Source organism: Lepidochelys kempii, chromosome 27, assembly GCF_965140285.1.
Source record: "Lepidochelys kempii isolate rLepKem1 chromosome 27, rLepKem1.hap1, whole genome shotgun sequence".
Classification (NCBI taxonomy): domain Eukaryota; kingdom Metazoa; phylum Chordata; order Testudines; family Cheloniidae; genus Lepidochelys; species Lepidochelys kempii.
Genome location: NC_136406.1, coordinates 10,925,217 through 10,937,758, shown reverse-complemented (window position 1 = coordinate 10,937,758; position 12,542 = coordinate 10,925,217). Strand labels below are relative to the sequence as shown.

The 12,542-nt window shown below is 58.0% G+C and overlaps 1 protein-coding gene across 2 annotated transcripts in view; it reads right to left on the bottom strand.

Annotated features, from left to right (window-relative positions):
* Positions 1–12,542, bottom strand: part of LOC140903856 (peptide YY) — a 34,336-nt gene that overhangs the window by 17,538 nt on the left and 4,256 nt on the right. The window contains exon 1 of one of the 2 annotated variants that reach the window (XM_073325763.2): positions 10,433–10,519. The exons of the other annotated variant lie outside the window; for it this stretch is intronic. The gene's annotated coding sequence lies outside the window, so the exon portion shown is untranslated. Of the gene's footprint in view, positions 1–10,432; positions 10,520–12,542 lie in introns of those variants that run through there. 2 annotated transcript variants of the gene reach the window in all.

The following is a 12,542-nucleotide window of genomic DNA, read 5'->3' as shown; positions in this document are numbered from 1 at the left end:
CTTGAGGGGCCTCCTGGATGGAGCCTCTCAGATTAGACGGTCCCCAGGCTCAGGGCTCTCAGAGTGGGGTTTCCCGGGATGAAGGACCTTCTCCCCACCAGCCCAGACTGGTGGATAGGGCTGGTGGGGAGCAGGCCAGTTAGCTCCCAGCCTGAGAGAGGGATAGAGACAGACAGGGAGGAAGGAGAGAGGACGGCCCACGCAGGCAGGGCGACGGGGCCGGGGGGGGGAAGATACACAGGGAGCACTGGGCTGTCAGGACAATGCCTGAAGCTGCTCCGCGCCCCAGCCCTGCGCGCACCCCCTGCCAGGGAACATGGAGGATGTTCCCGCCGTGGCCAACATGCCTCATTTCCTCTCTTTGTTCAGTGCGCTGCTGCAATTAGCCACACGCTTGAGCGGACGGCTCCCACCTCGTTACCCAGCAAGCCCCCAGCCAGGGGAACTAGCCACAGGGGGGCCTGGTCCGCGGCTGGGGCTCCCGCAGTCATAAATAATCATCTGGCCACAACGATACAACAGGTTTGATCCAGCCCCCAAAGCCCTGCACTGAACCCCCAACGCCGTGATGTGATCGCCTGCCTGGGAGAAGCCCCGGTGACTTAGGCTGTTCTCCAGAGTCCCTCCGGGCTCTGTGTCCTTTGCTGGGAGGCAGAGAAAGGACTTCCAGTTCCCCCCGCAAGCTCCCTTCCCCCTCCCCTGCCTGGCGCCGGGGGACCCAGTTGGCACGCTGCAGCCGTCTGGAGCTGGAGCCTCTGCCTGGCTGCTGCCAGCTCTGGGAAGCGGACAGAATCCCCAGCTGGTTTCTCATGCGCTCTGGGGTCGGTTTGTTTTTTTGGAAGAGCCTCAAAAGCGGGAAGGACGTGCCGTCCCCAAAGCAGAGATGAGGAGAGCGGTGGGGACCATGGGGGACGTCCCGGCAGGCGGTGCTGAGAAGATAGGCCGCGAAAAAGGGACAAGGACGTCCTGCTCTGTCCAGGGGTGAAAATGAACCCGGGGTCCAGAACCTCAGCTGGTACGGATCCACAGAGCTCCACTAAGTCAATTATTACTCATATGACAGAAGCACTGAGGCCAGGTGCTGGCCCCTGTCAAAGAGACAAGACAGAAGGGGAAGCAGAGGGAAAGCAACATGACCAAGGTCACCCAGCAGGTCAGTGGCAGAGCTGGGACTAGAACAAGCCCTGTGCACTAGACCATGACATCTCCCACAGCCAATGGTGCCACGCAACCTAGCTTAGGTGCAGACCTGGCTCCCAATTGCCGTGGGGGGCAGGGCAGGGCTGTTTTCCCCATTGTACAGAAGGGGAACTGAGGTCCAGAGAGGGGAAGGGCCAGATTTCCAAAGGTGCCTAAAGATGCAGACCGGCACCTAGTGGAACTTCCCAAAGTCCCTAAGCAGGTCAGTTACCTCCATTCCATTGAGACCAATGGGAGTTAGCCTAACCTGCTTAGGTGCCTGGAAAATCCACTAGGTGCCTAAATACCTTGGAACCTCTGGCCCTGTGAGGCGTGTCCAAAATCACCCAGAAACCCTGCAGTGGAACTGAACCCAGGTATCCGGCTAGCGCCCCACCACAGGACTATGCTCCTCTGCTGATTGACACTGGCTAGCTCAGCCCCATGCTCTGCCATTCGCAGGTCAAGAAGGGAACAGACCCACAGGGATCCCCCCGCCCATAGATCTGGCCCATAAGTCAAAATGAGCTTTAAACCCACTCCAAGGACAGTCTGTCCCTCCCTAGCAAGGCTGACCTGGCATCGGCAGGAGCAGCAGGGACTTTGGGCACTGGACAGACCCTCCCTTTTCTGGGGGTGCCACCCCACATCCTCTCTGCGGGGAACTTCATGGAAAAATTGGCTGGCAGGGCCAGCGCCTCATGCCACTGGACCCCCGCATTGGGTTGCGTTCTCTCTCGCTCAGCCAGAGGCGGGGGGTGGATACCTTCTTCCACCCCATGCAGAGGCAGGGAAGGGAGCCCCAGCCCACGAGCAGGGCTCTCTCCATTTGAGGAAGGTCCGGCACTGGGTGCCACCTTGAATTTTTCCAGTCCATTTCCTAACCCAACAGCGCCACTCACTCAAGAGCGGTGGGGGTGGGGGGGGGGGGCGACGGCGACAGGCCAGGGGTCTATCCCGACTCCCAGCCTCCCCCAGCTCTGCCAGGGCCCCTCTATCCTGATGATCAGTCCCCCATCCCCCCCCTGCTCTGCCAGGGCCCCTCTATCCCAACTCCCAGCCCCCTCACCCTCCCAGCTCTGCCAGGGCCCCTCTATCCTGATGATCAGTCCCGTCCCCCCCCAGCTCTGCCAGGGCCCCTCTATCCTGATGATCAGTCCCCCATCCTCCCCCAGCTCTGCCAGGGCCCCTCTATCCTGATGATCAGTCCCCCCCCAGCTCTGCCAGGGCCCCTCTATCCTGATGATCAGTCCCCCGTCCCCCCCAGCTCTGCCAGGGCCCCTCCCTCCGAACCTGCAGCCTCCTAAGGATCCAGGAGCCAACCACAGCAGGCCTTGACACCCTAACACTGGAAATGAGCAGCTCTAACCAGAAACAAGGTAAGAAACAGCAACTGCTGCTACCTGCCATCCGGGAGTCCTAGGTCCTCTCTGCCGTTTGGGACTCTATTACTAACCCCAGTCATTGCACCTGGGGGCCCAGCAATCAGCTGGGGTCCACCTGGAGCCGAGCCCGCGCTGAGTACACCTGAGCGGGGGAACTATTGATGAAGGCTCCCCTGGCCCACCAGAGCCCCCGCTTTTCATCTCGGAACCCCCAGGGACCTTTCAGAGGCAATCCGAGAAGGGAGGGGGCTGGGGCAAAGTTATTTACGCAATCACACCAAATCAATGCTCTTTTCTCCTTTTTTGTTAAGTCATTAAGTACTAATTTGAGCCAGAAGCTCAATCAATGGGAAGAAGAAACGGGCACCACGGGAGGAGGGAAGGCCTGGGAGGGGAGCGTGATTCCGAGCTGCCGGAGGAAGCAGGAGCCATACAGGCAGGACGGGGGTAGATTCAGGCTGCAATACTTAAGCCAGGTCTACACTTAAAAATTCAACCGACCTAGCCACGTCGCTCAGGGCTGTGAAAAAATTCCCGCCCTGAGTGCTAGGGTTAGATGCAGCCAGGTTGGTGGAATAATTCTTCCGTAAACCAGCTACCGCCTCTCGGAGAGGTGAGTTAATTGCACGGAGGTTGTGAAGGCCAAGACCATAACAGGGTTCAAAAAAGAACTAGATAAGTTCCTGGAGGATCGGTCCATCAATGGCTATTAGCCAGGATGGGAGGGAGGGTGTCCCTAGCCTCTGTTTGCCAGAAGCGGGGAATGGGCAGCAGGGGATGGATCACTTGATGATTCTCTGGTCTGTTCATTCCCTCCAGGGCACCTGGCATTGGCCGCTGTCGGAAGACAGGATACTGGGCTAGATGGACCTTTGGTCTGACCCAGTAGGGCCGTTCTTATGATGGAAAAACCTTCCATCGATGTAGGAAGCATGTAGCTAGGCCCTTAGCTCTTCCATTGGGCTTTTCAGCCATAGATCTCAACGCTCTTTAGAAAGGAAGCTCAGTACCCCCGACCCCATTTGACAGATGGGGAAACTGAGGCACCAAGCGAGTGGGCATTACTTGCCCAAGGTCACACATACAGCTGGTCGGGGGAGGGGGGAAATCGACCAAAAAGTTTTTTTGGGGGGGAGGAGGGGAGGCGGGGCAGTGCAGGGGTGTGCCCTGCAAATGGCAACACAGTTCCACGGATGCCCCTACTTCCCCCTTCCCCCCGCTTTTCCCCACACTGCGACTGCTGTCCCACTCTGGGCAAGCCCCCTGCTCCTGTATCTCCGCTCACTCCCCGTCACACACTCACAGAGCTCTACCAACACATCTAAGCCCTGACACACACACACACACTCCACCCCCAAGTACTGAGGTCCCAGGCCGAGCCTGCCTGGAAAGCCACCAGCAATGCCAAACCGCGGAGTGGCAGGACGGGACTGTCAAAACTAACCTGGCCCCCCAGAATTCAAAGCAACCAAGTTCTCTGGAAGGGACAGGCTGGTGCACTGCCCATGTGTTGCTTGCAATGGCTACCTATTAGAAAAAAAAAACCACTAAAGCCTGAAATCCAACCCCACAGCATCCGAGCCCCTCACAATTTTCAATGCATTTAGCCTCAGAACCCCCAGAGGACATGAGACCGAGGGGAAACTGAGGCACAGAAAGGCTAAGAGATTTGCCTCTAGTCACACGGGCCTCTCAAGCTGTAGGCAAGTGCCCTAACCATCAGGCATCACCGCCAGCGCGGGTTCAGTGGGAGCCATAAGATGGGGAGTGAACTACGCTGTGAGCCCAGCAATTTACATCCCAAGCAGGCAGAGCGGCTCAGTGTGTGACAGAGACATAAGTCCATTTCCTGGCGCATTTCCCCTTGCACACACACTTCCCCCATATCAGAAGGGCTAATGCACCTTGAGAGACCAATAAAAAGGTTTGTGTCCTATGAAGTGGCATCTGTTTAAACTGAATTTGGGCTGCAGTGTACACAGCAGCAGCGGGCGGGGGGGGGGGGTCTGGCTAATTCACTCCCTTATCTTGTTTAAACAAGTGCCTAGCCCCAAATTGATCGGTTAAGGAGGTTCCGGGACAAGGGTATTTTTTACACAGATTAAACTGATTGCTATTGATGTCCGTTAGCCAAAGAGAACACTCGCGCTTTCTTCCCTGGGTGTTTTATCTTATCGCCACATCAGAGTCGGGGTGGGGGGGTCACACTCCCAGACAGGTGGAGCTGAATGTTAAAGGGTTCAACACACCGTAATCGAGGACCCTAGTTTCCGAAGAACTCGGCTCCTAATGAAGCCCGTCCATCAGGACCGGCCCCTCAGCACATTGGGGACCATGCAGAGTTGCTCAAAAAACATCCATTGGTTACTGCAAAGCTTTGGGAAAGTTGCCCTTTCTTTCCACTTGAAATTTCCTGAGGACATTATTCAGTTTGGCCCCGAAAAAGCGGCCACCGGGGGAGGGTGACTCCGTTTAACGGCCAGGACAGAGTGAATGAAACAGGGAGCAGTCACAGCCCCGAGAAGTCTTTGGAACATCAAGGAGGAAGGTCAGAGCTGCAACCCCAAACACCCAAAGTCTACTGGCCCAGAAAGACACTCAAACCAGCTTGGCCTCCTGAGGATGCCAGACGCCTTCTCCACCACACACTCCCTAATCACTGGCTTCCCAAGTGAATCTGGTTTCCATTGGGGTGTAAGCTACAAAAAAGTCAATGGATCCACCCTCATTTACACCTGCGGTCCGATTCCCTGTTCTCATAATGGGAACTGGTCAGAAAATAGATTTTCCATTCTGGGAAACATCTGAAGATTGGGGAGGGGAGGGAGTGGAATTCGCCCGGCATTGGGCCCAAAAGCCAAAATTTCCACACTTTCCATTAAATGAAATTCCAAACAAAAGTAATCCCTGTTTCCGGGCAATTGAAATGTTTCGTTTGGATTTCGACTCCTATGGGCGCCCGCATGGCGAATACGTTTCACAATGAAAAAGGCAAACTTTTTTCATTCCACAAGCATTTTGACATTTTCTAAACTTTCGTCCCCAATTTGGTTCCCCGTGAACTTACATCAGAATCAACGCGACTTTGAGAAGCAAAACAAATGACCCAGTTTAATCGAACAAGCGTTTTCCAGGACCAAACTGCAGAGAGGAACATTTTCCGACCTGGCTTTGGAGATCCGCTTGGGGCACTGTCCCAACAAACTTCCAGGGGAGCCGTCAGACCCCGAAGCAAACCCCTGGGGAATCTCCAATCCATACGCAGAGGGTGAATCCTGCAGTACCAGTGACTTCCATAGAAGTTTGGCTGGAATAAGAACTGAGCAAGGACCTTTGAGACTGGCTCAAAGAATCCGCAGCTGGGAAAGACCAGCAAGGGCACTTGTCTCCTACAGAGCAGGTCCCTGCAGCATCTTCTCCCGTGCCAGTGATGGCAGGGTCCCACCATCCCCTCTGCACCAGTGTGAAACCTCCAGGGATGCCAGGAATCAGGGCCTGCAGCTAAGCCTGGGGCCGGCTGATTGCTCCTGTGACTGCCTGGTTCCCAGCCTTGCTCCAGTCCGGCCGAGCCCGACTCCTGGCCTCTGACCACCACTGCTCCAACCGCTAGGCCTGACCACCCATGCCCTGGTCCGGTCCCGGTCCCCCTGCTCCCGGTCCCCCTGGTTCAAATCGCCAGCCTGCTCAAAGGCAGTGGGGTGGGCATCCACATCCCCCCTGCCCCCAACCAGGGGCAGCAATTTAGTCTCGAGGTTCCCTGCGGAACTGGCCCCCCGGGGTCTATCCCCACTCACCCCGGGGAGGTCCCCTCGGCCTCTCCGCTCCCCCACCGCCAGTTCATGCTGCTGCTGCTTCTGCAGCTCTTTCTCGGGCTCTCGCTGTCTCTCACAGTCCTCTTGCTCCCTCGGACTCAGCTCCAATCCCGTCCGTCTCCGATCCCACGATCGGGTGCCCCACCGGGAAGACCCTCGTCTGGTCGGGGACAGGAGTCTTGGCGATGCCTGGCTACCACTCCAGCTGCTCCCAGATCCTGCGATAGCCCCATTGGGGGTCAGGAATCTGTTCCTTCAAGCGGTCATCCTCCTCCAGCTGCACGATTAACTGTGCTTTGGTGAACTTTCCAATGCACAACCCTCTCTTTTTGCACAGGGTTACAATGTCCTTCTTAAAGAGATGGTGACAGGCCATCACTCCGCTGTCCCCATGTTGTTGTGGACTCACAGGCCTGTGTGTTCTCAGCTCCCCACGGTTTCCAGGGAGAACCCCTAGTGTGCCAGCCCTTCTCGAGGTCACCACCTCTTTGCCAGGGTCGAGCTGCAGTCTCCTCCACCCCTGGGACTGCTCACTGCAATCCCCCGGGGGACCCTGTTACTGCAAAAGTCCTTCTCTCTCCCAGAGTCAAGCTACAGGCTCCTCCGCCCCTGAGACTGCTCACTGCAGTCCCCAGGGGGCCCCCATTACTGCACAGTCCTTCTCACTGGTCACACACTCCCAGGGGTTAACCGCCCCCCGAAACCGCTCCTCTCTGAGCCTTCAGCACACCTGGTCCCTGTCAATCCCCCTTCATTTTACTGCTCCCCAGTCACTTACTGCAGGAAGCGCCATCCACGGGGTGCAGTACATCCCACCGCTGCCACCAGTTGTCACGGAGTCCCCAGGCGATGCTCTGGAACTGCTCCCCATGAAGCCAGTCAGGACTCTGGGGAAGTCTCCTTTCTTCAGGACACACAGCTCACACAACTTCCACCTTCCTGGGTCTGACCTTGGAGCATTCAGCATCCTCTGCCCCTCCGTGCGCTTCCCACAGCAAGTCCGCCCAGGCGGGGTCCTGGGGAAGCCAGAGGGTCCTGCCCCCCAACTTCGCAGTCAGATGTGACTCTCAGCCAGCCAGTAAAACAGAAGGTTTATTAGATGACAGGAACATGGTCTAAAACAGAGCTTGTAGGTAGAGAGAACAGGACCCCTCAGCTGGGTCCATTTTGGGGGGCAGTGAGCCAGACAACCACATCTGCACTTCACTCCTCGTCCCCAGCCAGCCCCAAACTGACTCCCCCTCCAGCCCCCCTCGTCTGGGCTTTGTCTGTGAACAGCCCTGTGTGCTGGGACAAGGGGAATGAGATCCCAAGCTGCGTGTCTGGGAAAGGAGAATGTGTCTCCGGCTCTTCTTTGTCTGTGGAGCAGACAGAAGGGGCCTTTCAGCCTGTGATGGTTGAGAATAGTGCAGTTGTCTCAGAGTTGGCTCTGGATTCAACTAAAGCCCAGGAAGGGAATGGTCCTCAGTTTGTGTCTGCTCGGGAGAATGGCCCTGTAACTAGGTCACATCCAGTTAGTGTCCTAGCAAAATCCCAGAGACCAGACAATTCTGGTGCTTGGATTTGCCTGTTGCTAGTGTGTTGTTGGAAAGGGTGGAGCAACTCTGTCTAATCAGGGTGAGATCCTAGCTGGGGCACAAGGAGAGCATGAAGGTGATGTGATTGTGTTACCTACTGAGGGTGTGGAAACCTGTACGAAGAAGGAAAAGATTCCTGAACTTGTGTGTGGCAAAGGGAAAGAGAATGCTTCTGACCTTTTATCTAGGAAGTCTGTAAGTTTGCCTGAAAGGGGATTGTGTAGGAATCCACCGGATGAGCCAGAGGTAATTCTGGATGTAAGGGAGACCCAGAAAGAGTCTGTTGTTGCTCAGGAAAGTGTTTCTCTAGAGCAAGCCCTAGGTAAAGAGGGTAAGGGCAGAATTTCTGTGAAGGGTGAATTGTTGCATAGAAAAGCCCCTAGGGAAAGGAATCCTCATGGAGTCTTTGCAAGCAGTTTACTGCAACTGAAGGGTGTGAAAGTGATTTAATCAAGACAGTTCAGTTCCTAACAGCCAGAAATTTTCTGTTCTGAATGGATCCACTGACTGTCCTGTCGAAGGATCCAGTGTGGAGAGCTTTGAGAAGGTCTCAGATGGAGTGAGAGCTGTTAAGAAAGTTAAACAGTCCCGCTTCATCACAGAGGGTCCTCAGGGTTAGGCTGGGAGCAAACCCCAGACCAGGAAGAGGATGCTCATGGATCTGGGCGTGGGGGGAGGGGGGACTGGGTTGATGAAATCAATACCCCACCCTGCAATATTCCTCTGGGTCCACATCCGCCTGGCCTGGGCGGAGGCAGGGCACAGATAGGGAAATTCATATAGAGTAAGGGCACCAGGGACGTCCAATCCAGCCTATTGAGCGAGAGTCCGCCATGCTGCCAAAGCATCGGTTGAGGGCACTAGGTACCGGCGGCAGCTGGGCAGGCTGCCACCCTCTTCCCAGCTCCCCCAGTGAAGCCAGTTCACGGCTGCATCCCCAGCCGTGGGCCCCAGCCAAGCAACAGTGGCCAGTTTGGTTTGCAAGGTGAGCACCAACCTCTCCTGCCCATTGGGAAGATCGGTGGCAAGAGACAGGGCGTGCTGGCTCAGCCAGTGGGGCGGGCCCCCCCCCCCCCCCGGCACACCACGGAGTGTCAGGAGCTGTGACCTTCCTGACCCCACTGAGGGCAGGGGCTGCACCGAGGAGCTGGGATGGAGGGAGCTCCTGGCCACCAGTGGGAGGCCGCGGTGGAAGAGAAAGTCCATGAGCAAGAGGCCACAGCGCGAGCTGCTCCATCCAGGACCCCAGCCCTGGACCTAGGGCACTGTCCCCTCCCCGACTGCAGGAAGATGATGCTTCAGCAGGTGGCGTTCTTCCCTCTGAGTCAGCAGTGACCCAGTAGCCCCTGCTGTCCTCTTATGACACCCTTCACTTCCTGTCCTAAGCGGGCCGCTGCCCAGCTGTTAACAAAGCCACTCTGCTCCACCCCAGCAGCAGCTGCATTCCAGCAGCGCGGGAGGCCATGAGGCACTCCGGGACGCACGGCACTCTTTAAGGGGAGTGCCGGGGGAGGGGGCGCTCAGCCTTGTAAGGGCTTCCCCCGGGATCCAGAACCCATGAAATGAAGCTATTAGCCGCCTTTTGTTAACAGCCAGTCCATTAGCCTTTATGGCCTCATTAAGCAGCTGCCCCAGAACAGCAGGTTCATGTCACATAGGAAGCTCCATGTGTCATCAAATCATTGTCCCCAGTGACACCAGCCTGGCCTCCTACCCCACTCCCTATGCTCATAGCACCCATGTGTCTCTCCGAGCCTCAGGCCCTCCTTGATAAGGGGCTTCTCTCTAGGCCCCCTAATGCCACTCCGGGCATGGAAGCACCAGTCCCGCCTGCCCACGGTTTGTGTCGTGCTGATAATTGCTGAGGGGACCATCAGGAACGCTAATTAGAGAGAGACGCAAAGGCAGCCGGAAGAGGATTGCTTTCTCCCACTGCAGTGCCCACAGCACGCCCCCCCCCCGCCTCCCCCCCCCGCCACTCACACACTTCTCCCCTTTCACGAGGGAAGCATGGGAAAGCGGCTCAGGGATAAAAATTAGCTTTGCAATTAGCCCCTTTTGTTCATGGCATGTAATAAGCCTAAAATGACCAGATGTCCCGATTTTATAGGGTCTTTTTCTTAGATAGACTCCTATTACCCTCCATGCCCTGTCCCGATTTTTCACACTTGCTGTCTGGTCACCCTAAATGAGCGGCAGTGACTGCACCTTGGGGAGACCCCCCTAGCCTGCCCCACCCCAACAGTGCCCCCTGTTGGGAGAGGCTGGAGTGGCCCGGAGCCCCCCTACAACCAGCATTCCTACCCCACCCCTACAGCGCCCCCTGCTGGGAATAGATTAGCAAACCACCACTTCCCTGGCTAACATGAGAAGACAACGAAACTATCTGGCTCCCCCCGCGAGGTGCTTCCTGACGCTGCGTGATCTTTACCAGCGTCTCCATCAAAGCAGGCGCTTTCCTCCCCCAGATCAGACTCACCGGGGCTTTCTGTGCCGGAGAGAGACGGGAGCTCCAGCAGGCTTGGCCCTGTCTCAGCCTGACCTCCTTAATCCGAATTGATGGCAACCGTTCAGCCACTCACTCCGCTCCCCCCCCCCCGCACCTGCTGGCTTCGCACACCCACTGAGTACTGCCAGCCCCCGGGGAGCCGCTCCACCTTCGCCCCATGACTCAGGACGGCTTCCCCGGGGTGGGCTTCACTTCCAGGGCCCCGGGCTGGCTGGGAGGGGGCCCCAGCTGCCAAGCGTGTGTCTAACCCCCAGCGGCTCGGGGGACGGAGAGGGGAGCCTGAATGCAGAGGGAGAGGAGCCAGGTGGGAGCCACTGGAGAGCGCAGAGGGGCTAGAGCAGGATCAGACCTGGAGTCCCTTCCCTCCCAAGCTGGGATGTGGGTTCTGGGGGGCAAGAGACGGCCCTTGGGCACTGCAAGGTTTTTCCATGTAATTAGCCATCAGTAAACAATCAGCCCCCTCTGCCGGCGGCACTTGGGTGCAGGGGAGCCCCCTGAACTCCATCTCACCCCTCATGTGGCTCCTACAAGCACCCACCAGCCAGGGCAGCTTGTCCCCGCTTTGCTTGACTCCCATGGGCCCCCGGGGGTGCCTCACCCCCCCTCCAACACCAACCTGCCCAGCGTGGCAAACACACGGGCTGTAACATTCACACAGAGCCTGGGGCCGAGCTGGGATTGAACCCACGTCTCCGGCGCCTGGGCCATGCTCCCTCCCAGATCTCAGCACGATACTAGAGACAGGCCCACACCAGCGCCCCAGGTCCGTGCAGCCCTGAGCTGGGATCTGGGCCTTCCTCCACCTTTGTGGTGTGTGGCCCTCCTGGGGCGCTGGTGAGATTTCCCATCCCGGCCCCGGACGCTTGTGTCCCCCCCGCACCTCCGGAGCCACCAGCACATTTCCAGAAGGAGGTAATTTCACAGAGGGACAGGCTCGCTGGTTAACAAGCCCCTGATGGGATTAACCGAGGGTGACTCAGGCTCTGAAGGAGGCGAACGAGACGGGGAACGGGTAAATCAAGCAGCCGCTGGCCCCGCCGGGCTGGGCGCCTGGAAGCAGATCCAAACCCACGCGGGGTTAACAAAGATGGAGTGTCACCGCCTGGGTACCTCGCCCTGAGCATCCCCGGGCCCTCAGCTCCTTCTGGGGCCCCAATCCATGCTGTCAAAGCCAATGGGCCAGATCCTGAGAGGCGCCGGGTGCCCATAGCTCCCACTGAGCTCCATGGCAATCTGGATGGTGTCAAAACCAACCAGATGGGGCCATTAAAATCTAACCCAGAGGGAGCTCTGGAAGGCCTGGCACCCCGGGGGTGGGGGTGGGGGCAGCTGCAGGAACCCCCTGCGGCAGGTGAGCTGGGGGCGGGGTCGAGGGGGGCACGGCTTTGCCACCTGCTTGGGCCTGGCCAGCGCCCACAGAGGGTCCTAGCCCTAGACCGACCTGCCTGGAGGGCCCGCGGGACTCCAATCAGCACCTGGGGAACAAGCTGGGGATGGGGAGACAGAAAGATGATGAGGGCCCCATAGCCAGGTGCCCAAATCAAACCACGCTCAGACCTCATCTGGGTGACACCCGGCCCCCGGCCCCTCTCCCTGGCTGTCAGACTCGGCCCCGAGACAGCAGCGTGGCCGGGCAGAGGGACACGGGGTTCGTTCACAGCTCGGCCTTGCTCCCGACGGGAGGAAAGCGCCGGCTTAGACAGATCGGTGGCGAGGGCACAGGCCGGCCCCCAGCGACGGGAAAGCGAACGTCCTGCCGCTTGGCTAAGCTAACATTGATTTTTTGATCCCCTCCAGGCCACGTCTTTCCTGAGAGCCCCGGCAGTGTAAATAGCACGGCCCATGGCCCTGCCTCTGGCCTGTGTTGACACAGAGACGGGCCTAATCCTCTCGAATGACTTACAAACGTCAGACAAGCCATCTCAATGCACGCCGGGCGACAGGCAAGGCTGGCTAAGCAGAGGCAGTGCACTCAGCCCCCCCGCCCCCCAGCTCACGCGCATGGCTCCGGAGCCAACGCTGTTGACACGAGCTGGTGCTTCGGTGACGGGACCGAGCTGGCTTCCGCGCCATTTACCAG